Consider the following 23,551-nt stretch of genomic DNA (forward strand, 5'->3'; position numbering starts at 1 on the left):
ATTGAGGCATGCACCCTGATCTGGAACCGAACTGGGAATATTTTGGTGCATGAGAGGATGCTCAACCACTGAGTCACACGAGCCAATGTGGTACTGCATCTTCATATAGTAAGACAAAGTTGAAATATTAGGCAAGTTTTTATTTTGCAACTCAAAAAATGTACATGAAACACTTTTCATTTTGGAAGGAGCTAATTCATATTACATGGAAGTCACACTCATATTCTGCTTGTAGGAGGAAAAATTGAACAAATTCACAAGACTATAAGCTTTGTGAAGATGGAGACTGTATCTTTTGTTCACATGATTTTTCTTCAGTGCCTATTACTGCCTGAAAATAATAGGTTCTGTAAAGTGTTTGTTAAATAAACACATTATTCAATGGGAATTTGTAAGTCTGTACCTAACATTTCATCTTTAGGAAATTATTCTAAATAAGTTGGGAAGAGATCAAGGATTTAGCTATGTAAATTGTCATCATGATGCTATTAGTGACGCCCAAAGAAAGTATGAGGGAGAAATATAAAAAATGGGAGGGGTTTTAAATTATGATACATCCACAAAATGGAGTACTATGAAGTTATTAGTGTTATATAAAAGTATTTAGGAAGATAAATGATCCAATAAAAAAATAGGCAACGGACCTAAATAGAATCTTTTCAAAAGAAGACAGAAGGAAGGCCAAGAGACACCTGAAAATATGCTCTAACGTCACCAATTATCCGAGACGCAAATCAAAACGACAATGTGGTACCATTTCACACTCGTCAGAATGGCTATCATCAACAAATCAACAAACAACAAGTGTTGTTGAGGATGTGGAGAAAAAGGAACCCTGTGCACTGCTGGTGGGAATGCAGACTGGTACAGCCACTGTGGAAAACGGCACGGAGTTTCCTCAAAAAACTAAAAATAGAATTACCATCTGACCTAGTAATCCCACTCCTAGCAATATATTCTAAGAATCTGGAAACACCAATAAGAAAGAATATATGCACCCCTATGTTCATAGCAGCACAATTTATCATAACTAAGATTTGGAAACAGCCGAGGTGCCCATCAGCAGATGACTAAATCAGAAAACTATGGTACATCTACACAATGAAATACTACGCTGCCATAAAAAAGAAGGAATTCTTACCATTTGCAGCAACCTGGAAAGAACTGGAGAGCATTATGCTAAGTGAAATAAGTCAGTCAATGAAAGAAAAATACCACATGATCTCACTCATTTATGGATAATAAAGAACATTATAAACTGTTGAACAAAAAGATAGATACAGAGACAGTAAAGCATCAAACAGAATGTCAAATTACAGCGGGAAGGTTAGGGAGAGGTGAGGGAGATAAGAGATTAACTGAAGGACTTGTATGCATGCATATAAGCATAACCAATGGACGCAAAACTCTGGGGGGTGAGGGCATGTATGGGAGTGGGATCGGGGGCAATGGTAAGATATGTATACATATAATACCTTAATAAAAAAATGAGAAAAAAATAAAAGTATTTAACAACAAAGAAAGATGAATTCAGTTAATAAATATAAAATTAGATTATCAACATTTACCAACTGTAATATTTATCAAAGTGAATATAGCATTTATCATATGGTCTTGAAATGAAAAATAATTGTATTTTTTTCTCTACTTACTATTATGAACATGTATTATATATATTTGTAGCAATAAGATATTATTAAAAACATAATTAAAAGATTTTCCTCCTCTCTCTACCTCTCACCTGAAAATTACAGGATAATATGAAATTGATACTTGCATCAATTAAGCTATATCTGAGATCATTAGTAAATTTATTTACTTTCTGTTTAGACAAAAATTCAAAGAAAAACTCAGTGTTTAAAAGGTACAAAGGGGCATATGTTTTTGTTAAGAAATGCCATTCTGAATTCAATTAGAATTTTTGGTGCCATTGAAAAGCAATAATAAACGACAATCTAATCAACTAAAGAAGGTTTGACTATAATACAGAATTCTGGGGAAAAGAAGACTCTACTATGTTCTGGTTGTGGTAAGCTGAGATCTAGAGTCCCCATCAATGGAGTGATGTTTTTGAGAGGAGACATGGCTATAAAAACCCCTGTTAAAATGCCAAGTGACTATCAGTGAAGATCACTGTGCTCAAACCAATGAATGTATAGATTGGCACCAATGACCATCCTTCTTCTTATCACCTGGCATATGTTCTCTATCTTAGCCAGCTCAGGCTGGTATAACAAAATACCACAGACTGAGTGGCTCAAACAATAAACACTTTCTCATAGTTGAGAGGCTGAGAAGTCCAAGGTGAGGTGCCAGCAGGTTCCGGATGAGGTACCTCTTCCTAGTCCGTAGGCAGCCACCTTCTCTCTATGTGCTCAAATGACACGGCCTTTTGTCATTGTTAGTTTCTAGCCCATCGTAGATGAAAATACAACTCTGAGGAATGATTAATGAATTTTGAACAAAATAAAGTCTACAGTGTGGAACTGATTGGTACCTAGTGAAGAGCAATACCATGTGTTGAGAAGGAGTCACTGCCAACTAGTAGTAGGAGGTAGCATTTACTGAAGACATTCCAGGTGCCAAGAATGGCTTCCTCCAATACTTGATCCAAGCTTCACAAGATTTCCACAAGCTGGAATTGTGGTTTACATTTTACTCATGAGAAAAAACAAGACTCAGGCAGGTTAGGTCACATGGGTAAGAAATTATGGAATTGACCTTAGAACACAGTGCTAGCTGGGTCCAAAGCTAGTGGTCTTCTCACCTAACCATGCAAATTACTGGAATTCAATTTCTTGAAGAGCAGGGATCCTTGTCTTGTTCACTGATGTACCCCAAGCATACAGAATTACCCACATAGTGACTGTTCAGAAAGCATTTGTTGAATAAATGAATTAATCAGGACAAAACCACAACGGCATGGAAACATCAAAAGTCTAGCATCTTTTCTCTTGAGCTGAGTCTTCATAGACATTGCAGATTGAACCCATTAAAACTTAATGGCTATGTTTTGGTTTTGCAAAGTGTTTCAGGTGTTGTTAGAATTTTAACAACCACATCTCAATATGGTTCACAAATATAATTAATTGCTAAAAGATGAAGGGACTATAGAAATACTCATTTTTGTTAGAGAGATGACTCTCATCTGACAGTAACAACATGCCACCCTACAGGCTCTTTTTCTCCTGCCCACTGAGACTGCCACCTATCCTCACTGCAGCTGCCCATTGAGACAGGAGAGCTGCAAAGCAGAGATGGGAACAGGCAAGCTGCCATCAGCTTATTCAGCCAACCTGATGTCTTCTTCCTTTGCAGCTGGCTTTACACTTATCATTTCAGTTCTGCCCTTTAATATGGTTCAAGCAAAGCAGTTTAACATTTTAGTCAGTTTCCAATTCAGTACAATCCCAATTCAATTTAAACCATACCAAACAGCATTTACAGTCATCTCTCATAGGCATTTCCCCTGGGCAATTTCCCCCATGCAATTTCTATCTGAGATTTAAGTTCAAAACCCCACCCAAGAACTATAGAAAACACCAACATTGACTGAATTCTGATATATTGGTTTTTATATGTGTGTCTAGGATAAGGCTAAATTTCTCAACCTGCATATATTTGCTTTTGGTACCTAGAATCAACACTAAGAGAAAATTTTCTTTATGCCTATGGGTACCTAAATACAACACAACTTTGTACAAAGCATGTAAGTGTCCATTCCCTATTCTATAAACTGAAACCAACATAACCTTAGAAAATTCTTTTGAGTATTAAATGAAATAATGCAGTGCCCGAAATCCTCTTACTACAGGATTGGTCATCAATACCGTAAGAAAACACATGGCTTCCTCTAGTCTTACAGCTAGCCAGTGACACCTTTGAATTAGTATCCATCTCACAACTCCGTGTCCACTTGTCATCCTGTCACACTTCCCAATTTCAGACAGGAATTAGCTCACATTGTGTACCATAACCTGACAACTTTCAGTCTAAAAAGTCAAGCTAGTGGGGTTTTTTAAAGAAAGAATATGCAGATTCCATTTCTAAAAATTTAGATTTTTATTCTCAGGATGTTGAGATACTTCATGCTCACTTGCATCAATCACTTTGTTAGTTACAATATAAGCCTAGAATATAATTATTTGTGTTATTCATGGAATAGTAACTTGTCCTTAATTTAAAAAGTAGGTATGTAGAGCATTTTTTATTTTCCTATAGAAAATGAAAAAGCTATGATTTTAAAAAATGCAAATAGATGATTTCCAAACATGTTCTTGCATTAGGGTAAATTTGTATAGCCAGATATTTTAGCAAATATTAAGGTTCAGTCAAAACAGTGTTCTAATAGGCTCACAAGAAATGCCTAAAAATAAATAATATATAGAATCTACTGTGGGCTATTTGGTTGTGTTGATGAATTCTTAAATGTAGTGTCAAGTACTTGGCATTTAAAACCATCAGGAAAATTCAAGAAATAAGGGAACACAATAAGGATACTAAGGTTCCAACATCTATGGAGCTCAACAGCGCCCTGGATTTCACAGCCAGCATAGGAGCCCAGAGCCCTCACTTCTGAGGTGTAGTCTGTTAACATACTTAGCAAGTATGCTCTGGAGTTAGACAGGTGTAAATTCAAGTCCTGGCCATGCCACTTATTAGTCCTTTGACCCTGAACAAGTACTAGTAAATAGTTAAATATCAATTTCCACACTTTTAATGAGGTAATATGGTAGTCTTGCAGGGTTTACTATGAGGATTTGATAAGAAAATATAAAATAAAATTTAGGAAACCACTTAGCATATAGTAAGCATTCAAGAAATGTAATATCTTTATTTGATGTTTGTTTATTTAAATAGCTGCTTAACATCAGGTTGATTATACTAGTACTAGTGATCCAATGCACAAAATTCATGCACATTAAAAGAAAATTAATTAGAGGAAATATTTTAATATTTTAATTAATTTATTATTTAATAAATAATAAATTAATTAGAGGAAATATTTGTCCTTTCTCTATAATAGAAGTAAGTGTCAAAGATGAAAGAAAATTAGTAAAAATGTGTAAGAAAATTTTCCTCCTGTCAGAGTGTGGGGCATGCTATGGGAACCAGAGTCAAGTCCTGCCCGCCCATTTGCGCCTTGAAATCGCAGGAGACCCAGACTTGGCTGGCCCTACCCCAACTGGGCTAGATCCAGACCCAGCCAGACCCACCCCCTTCCAGCCCCGCCAGGTGGGGAGCATGACCTCAGGTTGCCTGGCCCAGAACCAGGGCAGGAGGGCACAGCCCGAGGTTCCCCAGCCCGGGCCAGGGAGTGTGCCTTGAGGTCCCCTGGCCCAGGCAAAAGGGCGCAGTGAGGTACCCTGGCAAGCCCCACCAGGCAAGAGGCACAGCCTCAGGTCCCCCAGCCTGGAGCGGGGTACTTGGCCTGAGGTCCCCAGCCCAGGCCGGGGCGGGGGAGGGGGGGGCGGGGCGGGGGGACACTTGAGGTCTCCCGTCAAGCTCTACATGGCAGGGGGTGCGGCCTAAGTTTCCCCAGCCTGGTGCCAGGGCGGGGTGGCATGGTCTGAGGTCCCCCAGCCTAGTACTGCGGAGGGAGTGCACCCTGAGATTCCCTGTAAAGCCCCACCAGGCAGGGGGTTAGCCTCAGGTCCCCCGTCAAGCCCTGCCAGGCAGTGGGCATGACCTGAGGTCCCCTGTCGAGACCTACCAGGCAAGGGGCACAGCCTCAGGTCCCTTGCCCTGGCCCAGCTCCAAGGAGCCTCAGTTCTTTGCTGATTGCTCGTTAAGGCTCATTATGAAAACTCTGCTGTAGGTGCAGCCATCTTGTGTTACGAAATTCCTGCCTCCGCTGTGGGTGCAGCCATCTTGATCTTTATGGTGTGATGGTTAATTTGTATATTCCCTCTTTATTAGATAAGATATTCAGCTGGCTTCTTTATGAACACTGATGGATAGCCTCCAAGCATCTGTCCAGGCAATAAGGAAAGATGAATGTCCTACTGCAGAGGTCTATCCCTGTTCAATGACTTTATGGAGTGCCATGCCCAGCATTTGAAAGGCAGTATACCAACTAGGTTCAATTCATCTTTTTGCTGGTAACTTATTAGTTCTAGACCTGGGGCAAATCATTAAAAAAAATCTGTACTTTGGGTTTCCTCAACTGCAAAATAAGAAGAATCTCTGAGAGATGTTACAAAGATTGATAGAAAATAATATATGTAAAGAACACAGAACAGTGATAGCCTGATTAACTTGTCAAGCCCTCCTGTAAACTTTTGTTAGCCTTGTGATAAGAACATGCCTATTTTACAGAAGAGGAAATGGAAGCTCAAAAAAGTTAATTCACATAGCTAGTAGGTACTAGATCTAGAACTAAACCCATTCTGTCGCACTCCAGAGGCCAGTATGCATTATCACCTTATTACACTACTTTCCCATGCCCCTTAATTAATAAAAGTCACAGTTCAATTCAGTTTCAAAACAGTAAATTCTACCCTCATTGGCATTTTTCAGAGGTTAGAGCATCAGCCTGTACACAAGAGGGTCACTGGTTGGATTCCTGGTCAAGGGGGGCATACCTAGTTGCAGTTTTGATCCCTGTCCCCAGTCTGGGTGTGTGTGGGAGGCAGCCATTCAATGTGTCTCTCTCACATTGATGTTTATCTCTCTTTCCTTCCCCCTTCCATTCTTTGAAAACAAAAACAAATCAATGGAAAGAAAACAAGAAAAACCCAAAGTAAGTAGAAAGAAGGATATAATAAATATTGGAGTAGAAATAAATGACATGGAGACTAAAAAAACAATACAAAAGATCAATGAAACAAAGAGCTGGTTCTGTGAAAAAATAAACAAGATTGATGAACCTTTAGCCAGACTCATCAAGAAACAAAGAGAGAGGACCCAAATAATTAAATCAGAAATGAAAGTAATGAACAACTGACTTCACAGAAATACAAAGGATTGTAAGAAAATATTATGAGCAACTATATGCCAACAAGCTGGACAATGTGGATGAAATAGTCAAATTCCTAGAAAAATACAATTTTCCAAAGCTGAATCAGGAAGAATCAAAAAACCTGAATAGGCCAATAACAATTGAGGATATTGAAACAATAAGCAAAACTCTCAACAAATAAAAGCCCTGATCTGGATGAGGCTTTACAGGAGAGTTTTACCAAACATCCAAAGAAGAACTAACACTTATCCTCCTCAAACTATTCCAAAAATTCCAAGAAGGAATACTTCCAACCTATTTTTATGAGGCCAGCATTATCCTAATTCCAAAGCTAGATAAAGACACTATAAAGAAAAAGAATTACCTGCCAATTATTTCTGATGAATATAGATGCTAAAATTCCCAACAAAATATTATCAAATTGGATCAAGCAAAATATTACAAAGATCAGATGACATGACCAAATGGGATTTATTCCAGGAAGAAATCTGACACAATATTCGCACATCAGTAAACGTGATACACCACATGAACAAACTGAAAGATAAAAATCACATGATTATATCAACAGACACAGAAAAAAAACATTTGACAAAATCCAATGCCCATTTTTTGAAAGAAAAAAAAAAGCTCACAGCAAAATAAGAACAGAGGGATCATACCTCAAAATAATAAGGGCCATATATGGCAAACCTACAACCAACATCATACTGCAGGGGCGAAAACTAAAAGCATTTCCCCTAGGAACAGGAACAAGATAGAGATGTACACTTTCACCACTCTTATTCAACACAGTATTGGAAGTCCTAGTCACAGTGATCACACAAGAAGAAAACATAAAAGGCATCCAAATTGGAAAGGAGGGAGTAAACCTCTCATTATTCACAGATGACATGATATTGTAAATAGAAAACCCTAAAAACTCCATTAAAAAACTATGAGAATTAATAAAGGAATTCAGCAATGTAGCAGGATACAAAATTAATACCCAGAAATCGATGGCATTTTTATACACCAATAATGAATTCTCAGTTAAAGAAACTAAACAAACAATCCCATTTACAATAGCAACAACAACAAAAAAATAAGATACCTCAGAATAAACTAAATCAAGAAGGTAAAAGATTTAACTTGGAAAACTATAGCATGTTGAAAAAAAGAGATAGAGGAAGTTATAAACAAGTAAAAGAATATATCATGTTCATAGACTGGTAGAATTAACATTATTAAAATGTTCATACTACCCAAATCAATCTATAGATTTAATGCAATCCCTATTAAATTACCAATGGCATGTTTTGCAGATCTAGAATAAATACTCCAGAAATTTATATGGTACCAAAAAGGATCCAGAATAGCCGCAGCAATCTTGAGAAAGAAGAGCAAAGTTGAAGGAATCACAATACCAGATATCAAGTTATACTACAAAGCCACTGTAATCAAAACTACCTGGTACTGGCACAAGAACAGACATATAGATCAATGGAACAGAATAGAGACCCCAGAAACCAACCTAAGCCATTATGCTAAATTAATATTTTACAAAGGAGGCAAGAATATACAATGGAGTCAATAAATGGTGTTGGGAAAATTAGACAGGTATATGCAAAAAATGAAACAGACCACCAACTTACAACATACATGAGAATAAATTCAAAATGGATAAAAGACTTAAGTGGGTTTAGTTACTACTTACTCTGGGTTTACTTTCCTCTTACAAAGACTTGATTTAGACATAGGAGCATGGAACAGAAACTATAAAAATCTCAGAAGAAACCATAGGCAGCAAAATCTCAGATACTTCTCACAGCAATGTGTTTGTGGATACATCTTCCAAGGCAAGCATGTCAAACTCAAAGGCTAACATGGGCCAAATAAACAAGGTTTAAATTTATGTGGACCACACACAAAAAACACACAAAAACTTCAATTTTCATAGAAACGTAGCCTTATTTTGATAGAGACATGCTGAATACCAAGAACTGAAATAAATAATCATTAACATAAAATAATAGAACATTTTAATAAAAATTAATATTTTTTTCTTGAACATTTAACTTACTAGACACTGAATAACTGCATAAATTAATAAACACAATGCAAATAAACCTATTTTTCTTGTTCTCCAAAAGCGAAATATTTCCTGTTGTGCACACCACACAAGTCAGGACAAGACTAATGATGTGGCAATCAGCTGCTAAAATATTCACTGCTAGTATTAGTGGAGAATCATGATGAAGCTGTGTGTAAGGCATGTAAGGAAAATGAATGAAACATGATTATAGTAATCAGTTATTATCAAATGTTGTAGTTCATTATTAAAAATTATGTATAACAGTATATTATAGAAATTGTTATGAAATTTTTATTAAAATGTTTCTTACATACCATTATATTGGCTGGGCCACAAAAATATTCATTGTGGGCCACAAGTTTGACATGCTTGTTCCAGGGCAAAGGAAACTAAGGAGAAAATTAAAAAAAAAAAAAAAAAAAAAAAAAAAGGAATTACATCAAAATAAGGAGCTTCTGCACAGCAAAAGAAATCATCAATGAACTGTATGGGAGAACATATTTGGCAATGATACATCTAATAAAGGATTAAGATCCAAAATATATAAGGAACTTGTACAACTTAACAATAGGAAGATAAACAATTCAATTACAAAATGGGCAAAGGACATAAATGGACACTGCTCCAAAGAGGACATACAGATGGCCCAGAAATATATGAAAAAATGCTCAAAGTTACTGTTCATCAGAGAGATGCAAATTAAAATAGCAATGAAGTATCTCCTCACATCTGTCAGAATGGCTACCATCAACAAATCAACAAATGACAAGTGCTGACAAGGATATGGAGAAAAGGAAAGTCTAGTACACTGCTGATGGGAATGCAGACTGGCGCAGCCATTATGGAAGACTAGAGGCCTGGATGCACAAAATTCGTGCACAGGTAGGGCCAACTGTGGGGTGACCAGCAGGGTGACTGGTTCCCCCCAACACTGGCACCCACCTTGGCTGGCCTAGGGCCTGTGGGCTGGGGGCAGCTCCTGTGTTGAGAGTTTGCCTCCTGGTGGTCAGTGTGCGTCATAGTGATCAGTCATTCCGCTGGTCAGTCTATTTGCATATTAGGCTTTTATTACAATATATAGATTAGTATGGAGTTAACTCAAAAAATTAAATATGGAACTGCCATTTGACTCAGTGATCCCTCTTCTAGGAATATATCCTCCTAAGAAACCTGAAAAACCAATCAGAAGAATGGATATACCCCTATATTTATAGCAGCACAATTTATAATAGCTAAGATCTGGAAATAGATGAGTGGATTAAAAAAATCTGTGGTACATTTAAACCATGGAATACTATTGCAGCAAGAAAAAAGAATGAACCCTTTGAGAGAGCATGGAGAGTATTATGCTAAGTGAAATAAGCAATAAGAGAAAGAGACAAGTATCACATGATTTCACTCATATGTAAAACCTAATGAAGAAAATAAACTGTTGAACAAAATAGATCCAGAAACATAGGAGCATGGAACAGACTGTTGATTCTTAGAAGGAAGGTGGGGTGAGTTGGTGGAAAGATATCAACTAAACAACTTATATGCATGTATCATTTTCTGGAGCTCTGGAAATAACCTATGGATACAGACAATAGGGTGGGGACGAGCTAGATGGGGGTCAATGGGATAAAAAAAGGGGACATATGCAATACTTTCAACAATAAAGATTTTTTTAAAGATTAGTAAATATGTTTTTTTTAAAATCAATGGAAAAATCATCCTCATTCCTGGATTAAGGATTAAAACAAACAAAAAACAACAGTAGATTCATTAGGCATTTCATTCTCTAAATTTTTCCTCTATTAATTCTCATCATCCAGATACCAATATCAATCTTTGAACCAGTGGAATGTGTGCATCAGGACTTTTTTCTGAGTCTTGTCATGACATTCAGAATAAAGAATGTGCCATTCCTTTGGTCTGGATATGTGAAGTGCATACTGGGTATATATTGTATTATATCTAACAACTAATATATTCTAGACATGCTGGGGAGAAGCTGTCAAAATCTCTGGAACTACATTCAAAAATCAGTTTAGCACCAGAATGCAATCCCCCCCCAAAAAAACACAAACACACCAAGTATAAGGATTAGAGACTGGCTGAACTCATAAAAAAATAGTATTTGCAAGAAGCAAATGCAATCATTTACTGGAGCTCTGGAAATCTGTTAAGCTTCCTCTAAAAATCTTTCGGCATTTATAAGAAATAACAAATTTTAGGATAATGAAAAGGCAAGATCTTCATTCTGTGGAAAAAATGTTATTATGTATCACCGGTGGAGAATGGGAAAGGCTTATACTGTATAAAAGATATTCCTGTGTTCTTAGCTTGCTTCAATTTGGAGCCCAGCAGTATGTATTTTGACCAAAGCAGTTTTCCCCTCCCTTTATCCCTGCTGGCAGGAAGAAGATGAAGTTCTTTGGAGAAATATTGCACTGAGATATTCTTGATACTTTAAGCTGAAATGTCTTATTGAATCTTACAACTCCATAAAACCTGAATTAAAGTGTGAGGACTATCTTCTCACTACCTAATTCATCTTCCTGGAGAGGCACAACATTTTTCATGATCATTTCAAAAGTCTGCTGCTTTGTCTGTAACCTAATTTGGAGGCAGTTATTGAAAACAATCAGTAAGAATTGGGCCTTTGTGGTTCTGGGTCCAGCCATACACCCATTGCTCACTCTGGCAGTTCACCATCCATCCAATGGAAGATTGTGAAGGGTGGTCATTATCCTCCACATGGCTTTCTTTTTCATACATTTTCAGTTCTGGCACTTATAATACCTTGGTTCAAGATATAGTATGCAGCCAGCTGGAACGAGAAAAATCCTTGCAGGGTGGTGCCTGTTATGTCCATTGGTAAAAGACTACTCCCCTTAAAGGTGGAGTGAAACATTACCAAGTAGGAGCTGTAAACTGTATGTAATTTAACAAATATCCCACGATTAACTACTAGTTCCATTCTGCTAACTATTAGATATATGAACACTTGAGAAAACTACCTAATTTTTCTAAACCTCAATTTTCTCATCTGTAAAATGGAGATAATAATAGAGGTCCTCATACAGTTCTTGTATGACTTAAATGAGGTAATGTATGTACCTGAATTAATTTTTGTAAATGTTTACAGCAGTGTTTCCCAAACTTCTCTCATGATGAGAATCACCTGGTGGAGTTGTTAAACTACAGATTCCTGAATCCCAACTAAGAGGTGCTAAACTAGAATTTTGGGGAGCATATAGGTAAAATTGTACAGAGCACTAAGTTAAGTATACAATTTTACCTATATGCTCCCCAAAATTCTAGTTTAGCACCTCTTAGTTGGGATTCAGGAATCTGTAGTTTAACAACTCCACCAGGTGATTCTCATCATGAGAGAAGTTTGGGAAACACTGGTTTAGAGTAATACTGAGCACATGGTAAATGCCATATAAATGGCTGTGAATTAAATAGATGCTTAGTCTAGTGTAGGGGTGTCAAACTCAATCAGAGAAGGGGCCAAAATCTAAAATCCAGCCTAAATCGCGGGCCGAATGGTTTACTGAACAGTCATAAACTGACAATGTCATAAACTGACAGCGGAGTGCAGTGATGACAGCGCGGTGCGGGCCACATTGCAAGGCCTGGCGGGCTGGATTTGGCCCGCGGGCCTTGTGTTTGACACATGTGGTCTAGTGCCTGGCAAATAGAAAGCACTCAATAAATGCTTGATGTTATTGTAATATCACTGTCATTCCTTTCAAAAAATATACTTTTATTGATTTTAGAGAGGGAGAGGGAGAGAGAGAGAGAAACATTAATGCACTCCCCCTACTAGGCATCGAGCCTGCAACCCGGGCATGTGCCTTGACCGGAAATTGAACCATGACCTCCTGATTCATAGGTTGACACTCAACCACTGAACCATACTGGCCAGGCCAATTATTATCATTTGATGACTTCCCAGTATTACCCTTCCACTGAGTTACGAAACTTGTGAATATTATTTTAAATTTTAGGTGTTATTTTTAAGAATATATGTGTGTGTGTGTGTGTGTGTGTGTGTGTGTGTGTATTAATATATATATATATATATGACTGTTACGGCAGAACAACAGAACAACTGAATGACCAGTTGCAATGATGTGCACTGAGCGAGCAGGCAGGCAAATAGTTAGGGGTGAGCAGTCCCAGATTGTGAGAGAGATGTTCAACTGCTGAATGTCCAACTGCAGGGATTGGGCCTAAACCGGCAGTTGGACATCCCCGGAGGGGTCCTGGATTGCAAGAGGGCACAGGCCAGGCTGAGGAACCCCCTTCCCCCCTTCCCCCTTGCACAAATTTCATGTACCAGCCTCTAGTTAAAACATAAAATCCTAATGAATATTTCACTATGTCATGGAACCTAACACATTAACTAAACCTCTGGGTTTTCATTGTCCCACTTCAGATCCTTTCAAGTGAGTGGTAAGATTCTTTGCTCCCTTCTGGGAGCTTACTTTTATTTGACAATGCAAAATGCAATCTTTTAATTATTGTAACAGTTTTGATAGGATATAATTCATATATAATACAAGGCACACTTTAAGGTGTGAAATTTAGGTATTTTTTTTAGTATATTCACAGAATTATGCAACATCATCACAATTTTTGAAACTTTACATCATACCCCCTACCACCACCAAAAACAAATACCTTACTCAGTAGGAGACAATCACATTTCCCTAAATCCTAAGGTAAATAAAAATTTACTCTTATTTATGTGAATTGGACTATTTTAAATACTAGGTGTATGGGCTAATAATGCGGATTTTTTTAAAAATTACAAATATGTTGATATATATGCGATTTGATATCTATACTATTTTGTTGTATTGACAACAAACTTCAAAACTACATATGTCAAATTTGCTGACGGTGTTATCATAGATACTTTTTATGCTTAAAAATGTCAAATTTCGTGCCAAAAAAAGGAGCATTTGCAGGAAGTTTTAATTCATTACTTTATTTTGAAAAAAAAGTGCTGCTGAAAGTTCTTGTATACTTTGGGAAGCCTATGGTGAACAATGCTCCATCTCAAGATTATTTTGAACGCTGGTTTAAACTCTTTAAAAAGTGATGATTTTGATGTGAAAGTTAAAGAACGTCCATGTCAAGTGAAAAAGTTTAAAGACCAACAATTATAAGCATTATTGAATGAAGGTGCATGTCAAACTCAAAAACACATTGCAGAAAGATTAAACATTGCTCAGCAAACAATTCCTATTGTTTGGGAAAGATTTTAAAGGAAGGAAAATGGGTATCACATCAACTGAACGAAAGACAATTGGAAAACTAAAAAGTCATCAGTAAATGTTGCTTCAAAGGCACGAATGTCTTTTTTTTGCATTGAATTGTGACTGGCGATGAAAAGTGGATTTATTTTGAGAATCCCAAGTGCACAAAATCATGGGTTGATCCAGGTCAAGCATCAACATGACTTCTAGGTCAAATCGCTTTGGAAAGAAGACAATGCTCTGCATTTGCTGAGATCAGGAAGGTGTGGTGAATTATGAGCTTCTAAAACCTGGTGAAACCATTAATACTGATCACTACCAACAATGAATAATCAATTTGAACCACGCTTTGAACATAAAACAACTAGAATGGGCCAGAAGACACAGCAACATAATTTTGCTTCATGATGACGCACCATCACACACTTCAAAACCATTTAAAGACATGTTAAAAGATCTTGCCAGATAAGTATTAACCCACCCGCTGTATTCACCAGACCTTATTCCTTCAGATTCAGATTACCACTTGTTCTGATCAATTGCACACACACTTTCTGCGCAGCATTTCAGAACACATGAAGAAGTAGAAAATTGGGTCTCTGAATGGTTTGCCTCAAAACAAGAAAATTCTATTGGGATAGTATCCACAAATTATCTGAAAGATGGGTGAAATGTGTAGCTAGCGATGGACATTACTATGAATAAAGCACTTATAATGTTTCTCTTGAAATTATTGTGTTTTCTTTGATTATAAAATCCATATCATTAACTGGTACACATGGAATTTTCTATAAATTAAAAGATGCAATGGGGGTAGAAATGAGTCATATACCTAAGCTTTTGTTAAAAGCTAAAACTATAAAACTTCTAGAAGAAAACAAAGGGAAAATATTCACAATCCTAAAATAGTCAAACATACTTTATACAGAACACAAAACATTAATAAGAAGACAAATAATCCGATACAATATAAGTGAGTAGAAGAGTACACATCTAAAAGGAAGATATACAAACTGACTATAGGCACATGAAGTGATCTTTTTTAAAATATAGGGTAAAGCAAACTGCAATCACAGTGATATATAGCTGCACACCAACTTGAAAGATGACAATTAAGAAGAATGATAATACCAAGTGTTTGCAAAGTGTGGAATAACTAAAAATGTAAAATAAAATAATCACTTTAAGGAAGTATTTGGGTATACTTCTTAGAAAGTTAAACATACATTTATCCTATGGCCCAGCAATTCTATTCCTAGGTATTTTACCTAAGACATACTAAAGCATCCACAAAAAAACTTGTACAACAATATTTGTAGCACATCCAATATAACAAAAGCCTAATATGCTAAGTGCCTGATAATCCAGTCAACCATTCAACTAATCAAAGCTTAATATGCTAATGATATGCTAAGGCTACTAACCTCTTGATATGATGTGCACTGACCACCAGGAGGCAGACACTCTGATCAGTAGGATAGCTTGCTGCTGAGGTCAGGCCAATCAGGACTGAGCAAGATGGGCTGTACATTCCCATGAGCCTCCTGTGGTCCCTCCCCAGCTGGCCAACACCCTGGCCCTGATCATGCACTGGTGGGGTCTCTCAGCCTGGCCTGCAACCTCTCACATTTCTGGCTGAGGGGACCCCCCACCCCCTACAAGTGCACAACTTTTGTGCACAGGGCCTCTAGTTTAATCATAATATCTCCAAACTGGAAATAATCCAAATATCTGTCAACAAATGAATGGATAAATAAACTTCAGTCTATTTATGCAAGGGAATACGACTCAGCAATAAAAAGAAACAAAGTACTGATTCACACACCATAAATAAAACACACAAACATGATGAATGTAAAAAGACAGACACAACAGAATATACACTGTATGGTTTCATTTACATGTATGATGTTCGAGAACAGTCAAAACTCTATACTATACATAAAAGATCTATGTTTGACAGGTTGCTTGCAAAGGGAGCTGAGGAAACTTTCAGAATGATTAAAATGTTATATATCTTATTTAGGGTGATGGTTACATTGATGTATATACTTATCAAATCGCGTACACTAAATATATATATATATGTATGCATATATGTGTGTATAAATATACATATATATACATATATATTATTGTATGTAAAACAAGCAAAAGCATTGGTAAAAAATGTTTAACAATCCACGTGATGTTAGGAGAGGGATGGTGGTGGTAGACAGTCAAGTGGTGGGAAATGTGCAGAGACAGAGGACTCAGTCTCCTTCTATGTCCCATGTACTCTGCTAATGTCTGAGTATCCTGTGACAGGAAATCAACACAGTCCCTGCCCTCATGATACTACTGGGTAGTGAAGTGAGCAAATAATGAAATACAGTGAGAAAAATGTTCAGGTGCCATGGAAACACTGTAGGGGTGACTGTGCCCGTAGGAGGGCTTCACAGTGAACGTGACAATCAGCATTTTGAAGGGGGAAAAATCAGATATGCTGGAGGCAGAGAGGGTAACTGGTAGTGAAAAAAAAAGTACTGGCAGAGGCAAAGGAGCAGAAAATAATATAGCTTAATTAGGATACAGAAGGAAGTTCAAGACAGATGAAGCAGACAAGAACTGTGTTGGGCCATACCCCATATAGCAAAGAATTCTGATTTTATTGCAGATGATTGGGAAACAGTCACCTGAGAAGAATGTGACAAAGTGTTGATTTTGGAAAGATGATGTTAGCATGTGTTAGAGAAGGAATAAGGAGGGAAACTAGAAGCCACTGAAGACTGGAACAGTAACTGAGGCAAGGGATAATAAATAACTGGAGCTTGGGTTGGCAAGAGATAGTGAGTGGAGGAGGGGCAGAGATCAGCACCTCCTAAAATGTGTCAAAACATAAGGGTAAAGCAAACTACAATCACAGTAATATATAGCTGCACACCCACTTTAAAGATGACAATTAAGAAGCAAACTACAGGTCACAAATTCAAGACCATTATCTCTCCCAAAATGAAACTCATCCTACCACCCCAACCTTTTTCAGCTATTAAAAACTAATTAGTGGCCCAGCCAGTGTGGCTTAGTGGTTGAGCATCGACCTATAAACCAGATCAGAGTTCAATTCCTGGTCAGGGGATGGGGGTGTGCAGGAGGCAACTGATCAATGACTCTCTCTCATCATTGATGTTTCTATTTCTGTCTCCCTCTCCATTCCTCTCTGAAATTAATATATAGAAAGCCATAAGTAACACCAGTTCTTTCTTATGACTGGAAAGGAAGCACTACCCATGCCTCTGAGCATCAACTCATTGAAATTAATTACCCTTTCCTACCAACATATCTGACAGGAGTCTCTAAACAGTAATAGTTCTACAACATGTTGGATAGGAAACTCTTTTGTTTTTGAGCATGCCACTTTGTCTTCACAGTTAACTGCAATTCCTGTGTACTTGCCAGCAGAGGAGGGCAGTTAGGGGTGATCAGGCTGGCACAAAAGGGCAGTTAGAGGCATTGAGGCTGGCACGGGAGGGCAGTTAGGAGCATCAAGCCAGCAAGCAGAGTTAAGGAGCCAGCATTCCTGGATCCAGCCTAAATCAGCAGTCGGACATACCCTGAGGGGTCCCAGATTGGAGAAGGTGCAGGCTGGGCTGAGGGACCGCCCGCCCCCCCCCATGAATGAATTTTATGCACCGGGTCTCTAGTATACTATAAAGGCCACCAGAGGAGGAGTCCTGGGGGATCACAAAGGGACTATAGAAGATAGTTCAATGGCTCTTATCACTTCTCTTTGAAGGCATACCAGGCACATACCAGCCTGGAAGGTGAGTCAGGCTGGGATCTGTGGGCAGACTAAGGCAGAGACCTGGTGGGTGCTCCTGGCATTCAGGGTGGGAGAGATTTTCAGCTAAAAGACTCTGATGCCCCAGTATGCTGACATGTAGGAGCAAGAAAGCTTTCTGCTCTCAGGGTCCTGTGGGAAATGAATCATTGCCCCTGGTACTTTGATCTCTTGGGCTCTAGGAGTGTCTTTCTCCTCACCTGAGTCTCTTCAGTTGACCTTCCTGGCCTTACTTCTCTTCTCTTCCTCCTCCATAGATCCTTTCTGATAACCCAAAGCAGAGTCAGATACTCACCTTCTCTACTCATACACTTCCTATGTCATGGAGATGGTGGCACTGTAGATAGGCTGAAAGAATGGGTAGGACTTGGAAAGAATTATGTATGCAAAATGCCAGTATATGTAGGGGCCAGTTACAGAGAGAAGTTTTGAAGGAGTAGATGCAGTCATTCATTCATTCATTCATTCATTCAATATATATTATTGAACTCTTACTATCTTACTAGATCTCTATTCTATTTTTATATACAAATAAGACTTTTCTTTTCTGTCCTTGCCATAGACAAGAATCTTCTTAGAAACTTTATATCTCTTGAGCTAACAGCAGGATGCATTTTTCTGGATTTCCCTCATTTATTTCTCCACGGAAAGAAATGTTTGTTTTTCAAAGATAAAAAGTCTCCTGGTCAGTTATGCAGCCTCTGAGGATATTAATGAGCTGGATTATTCTGATCAAGTTGTATGCCACAGTATTTTATCACATTAAGAGAAAAATATTATTTGGATGTGCCTTCTATTTAAGAACTAGTCAGAAAATTCAAATAGGAATTTTCTGATAGTCATGTACTTTCCTAGGTCTGTGGACCCCCAAATGTGGGCTCTCATCTCAGTTTGATTTTGTTATAGCTGTTTTTAGCCTCCTGTTCATGAGTTATATGACTTACTAATCTTCAATAAGTGAACTAAAAATATAGTTTTATTTTAAAGGAATATGTATTTCTTTTCAGAATAATAGGTGGTTCCCTAGAGAGACAGAGAATGGTCAGAAGGTCAAAAGCCGAGTGTCTATGAGCCCATAAGCCAAACTTGTCAACACTTTGGAAAGTAGGAGAAGATGGGGGAGTTAGAGCTTACCGACCGCTGCCCATCATCAGGTCAAGCTCAGGCTGGAGAGAGAAGCACTAGGAGAATCTCATCCTTTACTCATCCAACATACCCATTTTGAGAGATCTTGGAAGGCACTGGTCCCAATGGGAATCAGGAGACAGACAAGAGCCTGGAGGATCTCTAATGTGCTAAGGTCACAAAAGCAATGAAGTCCAAATAGATGGGAGAGGTGTACTGAATGGAAGAAAGAAGAGATGATACTTGAATAAATCTCAAAGGGCAAGCAGAAGTGAGTCAGGTAAGCAGGGTTCAAAACATTCCAGAGAGATGGGAAGCAGCATGTACAAAAATGTGGGACATGAATGGTTCATACTGCAAACCACAAGTCACTCTGCTTGGCTGCAACAGTGGGGGCTTAAGGAGTGCAGGGGAAAAGGGGGCCTGAGAGTATTTGGCAAACACTATGTTTAATCTTTATAAGGAAAACCAACAATCTGCTCTAGAATCTTTCTGCATGAGCCTGGGAAAGTTATTTTATGTTTGTGCCTCAATTTCCTCATCTGTAAAATAGGGATAACAGCAGCACCTACCTCTTAGAGTTATGAATGCAATAGCAATCATTACAACACCTACAATCCTCCCCTCATAGACTTTACATCCCAGTAAATAATGCACTCAATATGCTTGAACCAATGACTAGGCATAAGTCCTTAGAATACTATAACTGCTATCTCTCTTTTAAAACAAACTTTTTATCACCATCATCATCATTATTACTCTTCAATTTTTCTCCAGAGAGAATGTTCTTACTAACAATCTGCATTTTGGGGGGACTTAAATAATAATATTGTGAAACTGACTTAAATAATAAGCCAATCAGATTATCCTCATTTTCCTAACTCATAGCCCAATATGAAGATATTGCCTTATGTGAATACTCAGTGATCACTAGAAACACACTTATTTACCTTTAATTGGTAAATTAAAGATGTCCCAGGGAAGGTACATGAACAATATAGAGAGAAAAGCTATTTATACAAAGAAACTGACCCCTTTAAATTAACAAGAAAATTAAATGGACTGCAAAGAACTTCCTTTATTCCTGTTTTAAGGAAATAGTCCATCCATCTGACACTAAGCAAAGACATAAATAAAATATTAGCTAACTGAATCTAGCACAAAGTTTAAAGAATGAAAACTGATGTCAGTGCCAGACTGGTTCCATATTAGGAAATATATTAATATACTTAATCATATCAATCATGGAGAGATAAGAGGAAATGACTGTGTGATAATACAGGAGCAGTTTCCATGGAATGATTGGGACAGAAGCTCTGACTGCAGTTAAATCCAAGTGTAAATTAGATGAGGACGAGGAGCCAGCAGTTACAGGAGAATCCTTTGAAGGCTTGGTACGAACAAGCACAGGAAAAAGGTGGGGTGATACTTTGATGCAAGGGCACAAGGACAAAGGAATGTATATAATGTTTGTCTTTTAAGGTATCTGATATTAGACACACTTACAGCCTACAAAAAAGGAGCTAATGTATGGGGGAGTATTTAAATATTAGGAAAGAAAGGCAAAACAGGTGAACTATCCAACAACTACTAATGAGTCACATAACTCATAAAGAGTTTAGACTCTAGAGCTGGACTGATGGATCTGAGTCCTGTCTCCATCATTTACTAGCTGTGTGACATTGTATAGGTTACCTAAGCTGTCTGTACCTTATATCCTCACCTGTAAAATGAAGTTAATAATGATGCCTTCTTCACAGAGTTGCTATTTATCTAAGTGAGATAAATAAAATCATTGTCTTCTAAGTATAGAACACTTAGTACTACTAAGTATATACTTAACACTACAAAGTATAGAATAGATATTACATAACTATATTATAGAATGTATAAAGAAGCATGGAAATAAAGAATTGGGATGTCAGACAATTAGAGGAAAAGCTGAGGTAAAGAGTGGCTGATGTCACCTACAATCACCATCAAAAAGGGGTTCCACACAGTACTGAAGACACGAGTCAGCCAGAAATCCCAAAATCCATTTGCCCCCGGATGACCTTGATCCTGACAACAAGATTAAGAAGAAGCATAAAGGAGGGAGTAACAGCAACCTAGAGTAAGGCTCAGATGAGGCTGAAGTCCCGGAGATTAGGGTTTAAAACGATCGTTATGCTTTGTTCTATATACTGCAAAATTATCTGAACCTATGACAGTGAAAACTTATTTGTGTATATTTAGGTACAAAATAAATAAATTAATAATAATTAAGTGCATCAGGAACAACTGATGAGTAAAAGGGTACATGGGATCTCCCTATATTATTCCTTACAACTTGCATGTGAATATTTATGTACATCAATAAAAATATAAATTTAAGAAAGAATAATAAAAAAAGAATGTGCTTTTTAGAGAAAGTGGAAGAGAGAAAGACAGAAGAAACATCGAAGTGGAAGAAACACATCAATTGGTTGCCTCCTGCACATGCCCCTATAAAGGCCCAGGCAGGGGAGGAGCCTGCAACCAAGATATGCGCCCTTGACCAGAATAGAACCTGGGACCCTTTGGTCTGCAGGCCAACATTATATCCCAGTGGTTGGCAAACTCATTAGTCAACAGAGCCAAATATCAACAGTACAACGATTGAAATTTCTTTAGAAAGCCAAGTTTTTTAAACTTAAATTTCTTCTAATGCCACTTCTTTAAAATACACTCGCCCAGCCCATGGCATTTTCTGGAAGAGCCACACTCAAGGGGCCAAAGAGCCACATGTGGCTCGCGAGCCGCAGTTTGCCAACCACAGCTCTATCCTATAAGCCAAACTAGCTAGTAACTGCAAAAGAACCCATGGGTTTTATTAAAAGGCAACCTTGGATTCAAATTTCTCTGCTGTTCTTAGCTGTGTGGCTCTGGGCAATTTTCTTAACCTCTCTAGGCCTCCATTTCCTCATCCGTAATAACTAGAGGACCAAAATTCATGCAAGAGTAGGCCTTCTTTCCCCTGGCTGCCAGCCCTGGCTTCCCTCTGGCACCCGAGACCCAGACTTCCCTTGCAGCCCTGGCTTCGTCCAGAAGGTCATCTGGAAGGACACCTGGCCTAATTAGCATATTACTCTTTTATTATTATAGATTTGAGGCCCACTGCATGAAATTGGGGGGGCGGGGGTGTCCCTCAGCCTGGCTTGAACCTTCTCCAATCCAGGACATCCCTCTTGCAATCCAGGACTGCTGGCTCCTAACCGCTCACCTGCCTGCCTGATCACCCCTAACCACCTCTGCCTGCCTGCCTGATCACCCTTAACTGTTCCCCCTGCTGGTATGATCATCCCTAACAGCCTTTGCCTCAACCCCTACACCTGGAACCCTGGCTTCCCTCCTCCAACTGGCTGCAGGCACTCAAGACCTGGGCTTCCCTTCCTCTGGCCAGCCAACAGGCACCTGGTACCCGGGCCAGCTTTGCTCAGGATGGCTGCAGGCACCTGTCGCTGGGGGGAACTTTTCCCAGGCCAGCCACAGGACCCCGGGACCCCAGGCCCAGCTTTGTCAGGAAGGATGTCTGAAAGGTCATCCAGAAAATACCTAGTCTAATTAGCATATTACCCTTTTATTCATATAGATAAGATAATAACAGCATCACATTATTCAGAATATGAAATACCATGAAGACTTCGAGATAAACATAGTAATGAAACTAGATCACCAACTTACACCATACATAAAAACAAACTCAAAATGGCTAAAGGACTTAAATGTAAGACGGGAAACCATAAAAATTCTACAAGACTCCAAAGGCAGCAAAATATCAGACATATATCGTAGCAATATCTTTGCCGACACAGCTCCTAGGGCTATGGAAATGAAAGGGAAAATAAGCAAATGGGACTAGATCAAAATAATAAAGCTTCTGCACAGCAAAAAAACAAACAATTAAGAAAACATCAACAAAACAACAAGAAAGGCCACTACATGGGAGAACATATTTGCCAATGCTATTTTAGATAAGGGTTTAACCTCCAAAATTTACAGAAAACTCATACAACTTAATGAAAGGAAGATAAAAGATCCAATCAAAAAATGGGCAAAAGACCTAAATAGACACTTTTCGAAAGAGGACATACAGAAGGCCCAGAGACATATGAAAACATGCTCCAAATCATTAATCATCTGAGAGATGCAAATTAAAACAACAATGAGGTACCATCTCACACCTGTTAGAATGGCTATCATCAACAAATCAAGGAATGACAAGAACTGGCTAGGATGTGGAGAAAAAGGAAACCTCATGCACTGCTGGTGGGAATGCAGACTGGTGCAGTCACTGT

The sequence above is a fragment of the Pipistrellus hanaki genome (genome assembly GCF_964339955.1).
Source record: "Pipistrellus hanaki genome assembly, chromosome: 5".
Lineage (NCBI taxonomy): Eukaryota > Metazoa > Chordata > Mammalia > Chiroptera > Vespertilionidae > Pipistrellus > Pipistrellus hanaki.